Genomic DNA, 8,275 nt, shown 5'->3' on the forward strand with positions numbered 1-8,275 from the left:
AGAGAGAGAGAGAGAGGAGGAGGAGGAGGAGGAAGAGGAGGAGGAGAAGGAAGAGATTCTCCTTCCAATCGTTTTCCTATTTGATTTATTATTGTTATTTTTTGCGTAGAAGGTCGTGTTCTTGCATGTCACTTTATCTTTACTGAAATCTGTGAATAACTTTTCTGTTGGTATGAATCTCCTCAATGCAGAACGTCTTTGCGTTAGATGACATTTCTTTAGTTAGTTATCTATTTCTCCTAAAGATTTCTTTTCATATAAGAATAAGCATTTGAACAAAGATGAGCGCGCCTGTCCTCGGAAGGATGGATATTAATGCCAAGAATTTTATTTGCATTTTTTCCAGAAATTTGATAAGAACGAAGGCGTGCAACAGAGAGAAAGTATTATCTTTTGTTACAAAAACAAGGAAAGCCTGAAATGCCTTTCCAGTAAAATGACTGTAAGGACAGATCCATCTGAAACGAATCCGAAAAACTCAGAAAAGTATATTTTTCCATTCAGAAAGGTGGAATGAAGCATCGTTGTTCCATTTGCAACTGGATATAATAAATCCAACCCATTTTGGTGCAGCAGCAGTAGTTTGTATTTTTGTAATCTTCAAGAGGAACACTCATCAGTTCTGTGTGCGTTTGTTTGTTGCTAACAGGTAATAGAATACATGAATTCCCTTTTGTTTATCATTCCACATTATAGTACAGATTTAATTTCTGTTCATGACAGAAATTTACACGGTCCTATGCAACCGCATTTGGAGGTGTTATGAGACCATACCCTTTATAATGTTATTTTGAGAGTTTGAAGAAGTTTTAATAAGAAATACTTTTGTAATTTTAACATTTTTCCTCTATTCTCTATAGTTTCAGAAGAATTTACATATATTTCAAAGTCACGCTGACCTTGGTGCAACGCTGGAAGACAAATTACTTGCCTGAATAGTTCCGTTTTTATATAAATGCGAACGTCTATCGAGCTGAATGAGTACAGTAGATAGCGGATTTCATGAACCCATTTAAACTATTATTCTAGTAGAAATTATAAAACACCTGTTCAGTTGTTATTCAGAGAACCAATTACCGCTGCTTTATCATTTTAACTTTATAGTAGCATTACCTTTGCCTGCTTGGAGAACTTTTTTTTTTTTTCAGAGATAGGTAGCACAGGGAGGGAGGGTGTGAAATGTAACTATTATTCTGTGGAATAACTGTAAATAAATGCTTATAAAGCTCTTTACATTAGGCAAAGTTTCCATATTTTATATTTAAATCCTGTCAGTAACAAACCGTATACTTACGGCCACTTCTATGCCTACACCAAACTCCAATTCATGCCAAAAAGGGTGAACGACATGGAATTAGCCAAAAATTTCAACCTTGCTTTTTTCCATGGGAGTAGTACTGAGCTTCCCACTGTATATGTGTTTGTTTCACCCAGATCACAGGACAGGTGTACATTTTTAAGAAAAAATTGTAAACTAACTTTTCCTATTAGATTATACGTTTATATAAAGGTAAGATATATGTCTTTAGAACTACCTGACTCAAAGGCACCCCAGTAAAAGCATAAATTTTCAACTTTCTTACCTTTACTCCAGGGCTTTAGAGGTTAAGGACATTTTAGGTGCATGCAATGAGGAATGAAGAGAACACCTCATGTGAAGGAAACAGATAATTATTTATGAACAAATTCACTACATCATAACTGTGTCATGAAAAAACCATTGATGTTTGGGTAGAAAGTTTTTCTTCTATAAAAAAGTACATAATATACCTCATACTGAAAGATGCAAAATCCATGTAAATTGAAAATAACCTCCGTGTGTATCATCATGGAAATATCTGTTCCTCGTATAAACTCTTATACTCTTCACAAGTTCTAGAATAATAATAGAAATAGATGCACGGTTTGTCCGAAAACACTAATCACAATGCAGTATAATGTGGAGTTTGCAAATAAGAAAAATAAAGTTTTGCAAGTATTTTTTTGCAAATTCAGTTACTGTCTACATATAAATTATATTTTGTGTTTAAAGCGTGAACAAACGTAATTGAACAAACCTGTATAATATATATATATATATATATATATATATATATATATATATATATATATATATATATATATATATATATACAACCAGGTAACATTTCTTTGGTGGCTTTGCTATGACTTCAAATTCTTGGTCATCAGGCAATGTTTCCTCATGCCATATCCCGTAAAACGGCCTTAGCTAATGTACAAGGTGTTATTTCAGTTCAAGCTTAAATCATCTCTGCAGTGAATATATTATAACCCGGTATTTTCCATGTAGTAACTTTCTGTATTATTGATTCCATTACAAACACTGTTAATTCAGGTCTTCCTCAAATCCAGGTATATTAATCAAATTATCCACCTCATATCTCAGAGTCAGTACGTCATCAAAATGTTCCACGCCATTTTTTTTTTTTCTTTTCCTGATGATGTTATTAGTCCATCCCTCCCTTTGACAGGTACGATCCAGTTTTTCTTTCCATCCAGAGATATTTCATTAATAATTCTGTAGGCTACCTGACGCCAATTTCACTCCCCGAATACATGGCCTTGTCAACATCTTCGGCCTCTTTGTCCGAACTTCATTCTTATCTCTTTTTTGATCTTCATTTAATAATATTAATACCCCAGGAGCTGAAGAAGACTTGAAGATTTTTATTAATTAATTCAGGGTTTTTTAAGTAGAAAAAATAATAAAGACATTTGGGAAATGGGAAACACCAGTTTGTGATGAAATCACTGCTGGGATGATTTTAGCTGAACCTGGAATGACACCTTGCATACTAAGAAGACTATTATGCAGAATATGGAATGAAGGGACAAGTCCTGATGACGGGGAAGTAGAACTCACAGCAAAGGTATCAAAGAAAGGTGACCTTACTGAATGAGGTAACTCTAGAAGCATTGCACTTAGGTTGGTTTTAATGAAAATATTAATTTTTTGCTTAGTCGCACTGAACTGCGAAAGAAATTGATGTCAAGAATAATGATAAACAAGCTGGCTTTAGAAAAAGTAGGAGTTTCAATGATCAAATCTTGGTGTTAAAACGTATTGTGTAACAGTATATGTAATTAAAAAAAATCCCTTTCTAATGGCTCAGTTGAATACGAGAAGGCATTTGATAGCATCCAAAGACAATATCGTGGAAGATATTTTTTTTATTATATTTCCATTCATTATCACAAGAAATTTCGGTTTTTTATCGGTAACATTTTGTTGAATTTATATAATATTGCCTTGCTTGCCTGTTTCGTTTCGTGTTTGTTGCATTGCTGCGTAAGAATCAAGTTACTGTGATGTTTTCTAAAGAATTACGTAAGTCTAAACATCCCGTCGTTTCGATTACTCTATATTTAATTTACCTGCTGCCACATTTTTATGTGTTATGCCGGTTGATGACCTTATCTGTCAGTGATCGCAAGACTTGACATTTGTCATAGCTCTGTATTATGACTTTCCATAGAATTGAGTTGGAGTTCCCTTGTGCGAGGATGCATGCATTTATATATTTAATTATTTACTCGTTCACCTGCTTAATAATTAATATTTCCAAATATTACATTTGGATAATGACATATATCAAATTACTTTCTTGCAATTTAGTTTTCTATTTCTTTCTTTCCTTTATACATATAGGCTTTCAATTATGGGAAAACTTGCAATATAAGTTTATGGTATTTGGACTTTTCTAATAATAAGTATTCACATCAAGAATGACAATCAAATGCACGTCCTTTAGTGATGAAAGGGATTACCCTTCTCCAAAGAGATTATTAGAGCTAATAATGAGGTTCAGGTGTGACATGACATTAAGTCAATTACTCTTCTGATTACTTCTTTATTAGAGTCGTGTGCGGTTGACAGTGAAACGAGATAATTGGGTTAATTTACTTGAAGTATTTCCTGATAGATAAGTTTATATTATATGTATTATATATATATATATATATATATATATATATATATATATATATATATATATATATATATATATATATACACATATACATATACACAGATATATCTTGATAGTATTTCCTGATAGATAAGTTTATATTATATTATATATATAAATAAATATATATATATATAATACATATACATATACACAGATATATATATGATATATATATATATATATATATATATATATATATATATATATATATATATACAAAAATGGGAATAAAAGCACGTTAAAAGAAGAAAAAGTAAGTATGTGGCGTTTTACAATCCCACTGAGCTGATTAACAGCTCTCCTAGGCTATCCGTGAAGGATTATCCCTTATTATATATGTAATCAACCAATTGGTTTGCTTAAAAGAAGAAATGGATGTTATAGACTAAATATATATATAAAACAAAGCCACTACAACACCTATAAATATATATATATATAAACATCTATATATCTATATGACATTTTGTTATCAACACTCGCTGCTGATTTATATACGGCATGAAGTCTGGTATGAACATAAACATACGTAATATCAAATCGATGTCAGGCAATATCCCCGATCGAGACCACATCACCGAAGGGGAAATTAAAAGTGATAAAAAGAAGGACAGCACTTATAAATTTCCTTCGGTGATAAAAATGGGAATCGGGGATATTAAAAGAAAAAGGAAGAAAGAAATATATGATCATATATATATATATATATATATATATATATATATATATATATATATATATATATATATATATATATAAGCCACAACATCTTGTAATATGGAATTCACTATAGTATGGGAATAATTACACTCAAAGATAATTATAACTATTAAGTACGAATGCCCTCGCCAGGATTCGAACTTGGCCCTTTGGTTCAGATATAGTGATAGGCAGTCGATTTTGAACATTCGACTATGCTTTGCATATTTATGTCGAATATGGGTCATGTATTAGAATCGATACCAACACACCTTCTTGTACAGCAGAATCTACAGTATATATCAGCTTTCGTGTCTCTTGATAGCTGAATGGTTAAAGTCGACTGCCTATCATTGTTCAAATCCTGGCCGTGGTGGATGCACATGTTCCCTTATTCATTTATTATCAAGGTGTAGTAAATTAGATATTAAATAATATTGGCGACTTAAATGTTCCCATGGTAATGTAAATGAAAAGAAGTATTGAGATTCATATCTGGAACTATCTCAAAATTTAATCAACTCTTCTTTGACATATAGGAGACCCATTCATTCATGCCACCAAATTTCACGGACAAACGTATGGGAAACAAATTCTGGATCCGCTTCTAGACCAAGATTCATCTCAGAATCTAGATATATTTTTCTTTGACCCATAGCCAACTCCATAGCAAAATATCTTTAATGCCCATCGATAACGTATTGAAATACCTTGTAGATGGGTGGGCAGTTATGCGCGCATGGAGACATTACTTCTGTCTAATTCCCAGAACGCAAGTAATAATAATACATTATACTAAATATATGTAATAAGTAAAAACTGAGTAGCTCTGATCACAACTGATAAAATATTGATGAAATATGCACACAGTGAATGCTATAAAAACGTAAAGAAATGAGAGTGTTTGAGTGTACTGTACATCAAGCAACATACTCAGTTTCGACCTCGGAACACCAAAATGATATGAAGACTTCATATTTGGCATGCATACTCCACTAATGAAGCCGATGTGTAGAGAGTAGTCAAGGTTAAGGTCATACTTTGAGGTTAAAAATCAAATAGACATTTCTCCTTGTTCGGTTTTAAGAATGGAATTCTGTCAGCTGATTTGAATCTTTTACGTATTTGTTTAAAGCTACATACAGTTATTTTAGAATATTTCACATTTTTTCTTGCCTGTTTTCTTTCTTATTCCTTGTCTTCCTCAAAATCCCAGCGTGAGAATCGAACGTGCGCAGGAAATAAAAGGATGCAGGTAGGAAATTGAAACAGAAGTTCATCCCATGAGTGCTTTGCTTGAAAGGAAATAGCTTTGTAATGACTGAGGACACAGCGAAGCTTGTTTTTGCTTTGTTGATGTTTTGGGGGTGTGTTCACTTCACTTCATGGTTATTCTAAATGTCCTTTTATTTATTTTATTTTATAGATCAATGGGCCGGAATATTCTGTATCTTACGTACTTTAAAATTTTTTTTTTAAGTTTTCAGTTCCTGTTTCATTCCTGCTTCATGATATGAAGGGTAAATAATGTTTGCCTCTTGTTTTTATACTTTTCATGATGTGACATCGAGTATTTTTTGTCATGTAAATCAATTTTTATATGAAGACAGTTACACTTATAGCAAAGATGCATCATTGCAAGAGAATTCTTCGTGTGCGTATTTTTAAAGTCAAGTTTTGAATCCTGAGTAAAAGCCGTGGTATGTGCTCCATAAGGGAAGCTTTCAATGAATTTATGATGAGATATATCATGGGTTGACAGTCGGTAAATATTTTGGAAACGGCGAATGCGTCTTTTTCTAAGAGCTGAAGGATAAATCTCTGACGATATAAAGAGCAAAAAGAAAAGTGTGATATCTTCTTCTCAAGTATTCTTTGCATTTTCGAGATTTCTACATTTATATTTGATGCCTCTTCGATTGGATGCTGAGGAAACCCGTGAAAAAAGTTCCAATGGCAGGTGTGATATCCATCAAAATATTTAAGAGGTATCAGAAAGATTTTTTATTATTCATATTCGAATAAAGAATATTATATAGTGCATTGCAGATCATTTTCCGAATGGCATGTTAGAAGGCAGTGCTGTAGTTTGGTGGTTTGAACCGTCTTTGTGCCGACCCGCAAAGGCAGCTGGCTGTGAGGTTTAGTTCATGTGCAATTCTCAGTTGGTGCCGATATCTATAATTCTGTGGTTATTCGTGTTTGCTTAACGTCTTCCCTTTTTTAAGGCTGTTACTGAATGTGCAAAATGTGCTGTAAATACCGAAGTAACATGATTCCTTTTTTTTGAAATATGAAATAAGTCATAAGCTCTCTCTCTCTCTCTCTCTCTCTCTCTCTCTCTCTCTCTCTCTCTCTCTCTCTCTCTCTCTCTCTCTCTCTCTCTCATCGTAGTCGGGGGAAAGTTTTCCCTCTTGAGTTAAAGTTCTTTTAATCAAGGAAAGGATCTGTTGGATCCCGCAGGATTCATAGATCCTCCTCAGTCTGAAGGATACTATCGTTCGAACGCCCCTTCGGAAATGGAATAAAATTTTTTGATGCTACTTTCATCCTGCATGGAAGCTTTGGTCTTTGTAAGGTGTTTGCTTGTTTATTTTATATTGCTATTTATTTGTCTCCATTTCATCGTGGGCTTTTCTATATGTGCACATATTGCATATGTACGACCTCTAGGATGTGATGTTGATGATTTTTTTTATCGCTCATTAACTGTAATCATCGTATATACCCGACCGCAATAATTCAGGATTCGCTGAACGGCAGCACCAATATGCAGTAAATGTGCCTCGCTGTCGAACTTCTCAGTTCCATCATCATCATCCAGGTACCATATCCCCAAGGACGTCGGCAATCATGTCTCGCCACTCCTCTCTATTTCCGGCTCTCTGCAGCAACTGAGCTGCAGACATTCTTCCTCCAGTCATTCTCACCAATCCATCCATATATTTTTGTCTAGGTCTTCCTCTTGGCCTCCTTCCATTGATTTCACCAGTGAGAGAGAGATGTTCTAGTTCTTGTCTTCTCACTATGTGACCCACACCATTGGCCTGTGGAACAGCCTCCCAAGGATGTCGTGCAATTGGAACTTCAAAAGTTCAAGCGAAGGTGCAATGCAGTGATTTGCTACCCTAATACTATACTCCTTGCATTTCAGTACATTTTTGTCTAGTTGTTAATTTATTAATTTTTTTCTTTTTTTAATAAGTGAGTGGGATCTCTTCTTTCGGCATTTCCCTTCGTCTCCTCTTACTTCTTCCTAGTGAAAACCATATTCTTTGGCAGCTTGAATTTCAAGTCAGTGGCCCCTGTGGTGGGCTTGTTCCATATGAATAGGTTTCATCTACTGAATAATAATAATAATAATAATAATAATAATAATAATAATAATAATAATAATAATAATAATAATAATAATAATAATAATAATAATAATAATAATAATAATAATAATAATTATGATGGCATCAGTCAGCAGAGCATTCGTGTTATTGTACAGCGTTATCTCTCTTCAGTCCTTTCCTGGGGAAGGAGTTGTTCTTCATATGAGGTTAGCTCGTTTTAATGATTATATAATAATTTACTAC

Source organism: Macrobrachium rosenbergii, chromosome 59, assembly GCF_040412425.1.
Source record: "Macrobrachium rosenbergii isolate ZJJX-2024 chromosome 59, ASM4041242v1, whole genome shotgun sequence".
Lineage (NCBI taxonomy): Eukaryota > Metazoa > Arthropoda > Malacostraca > Decapoda > Palaemonidae > Macrobrachium > Macrobrachium rosenbergii.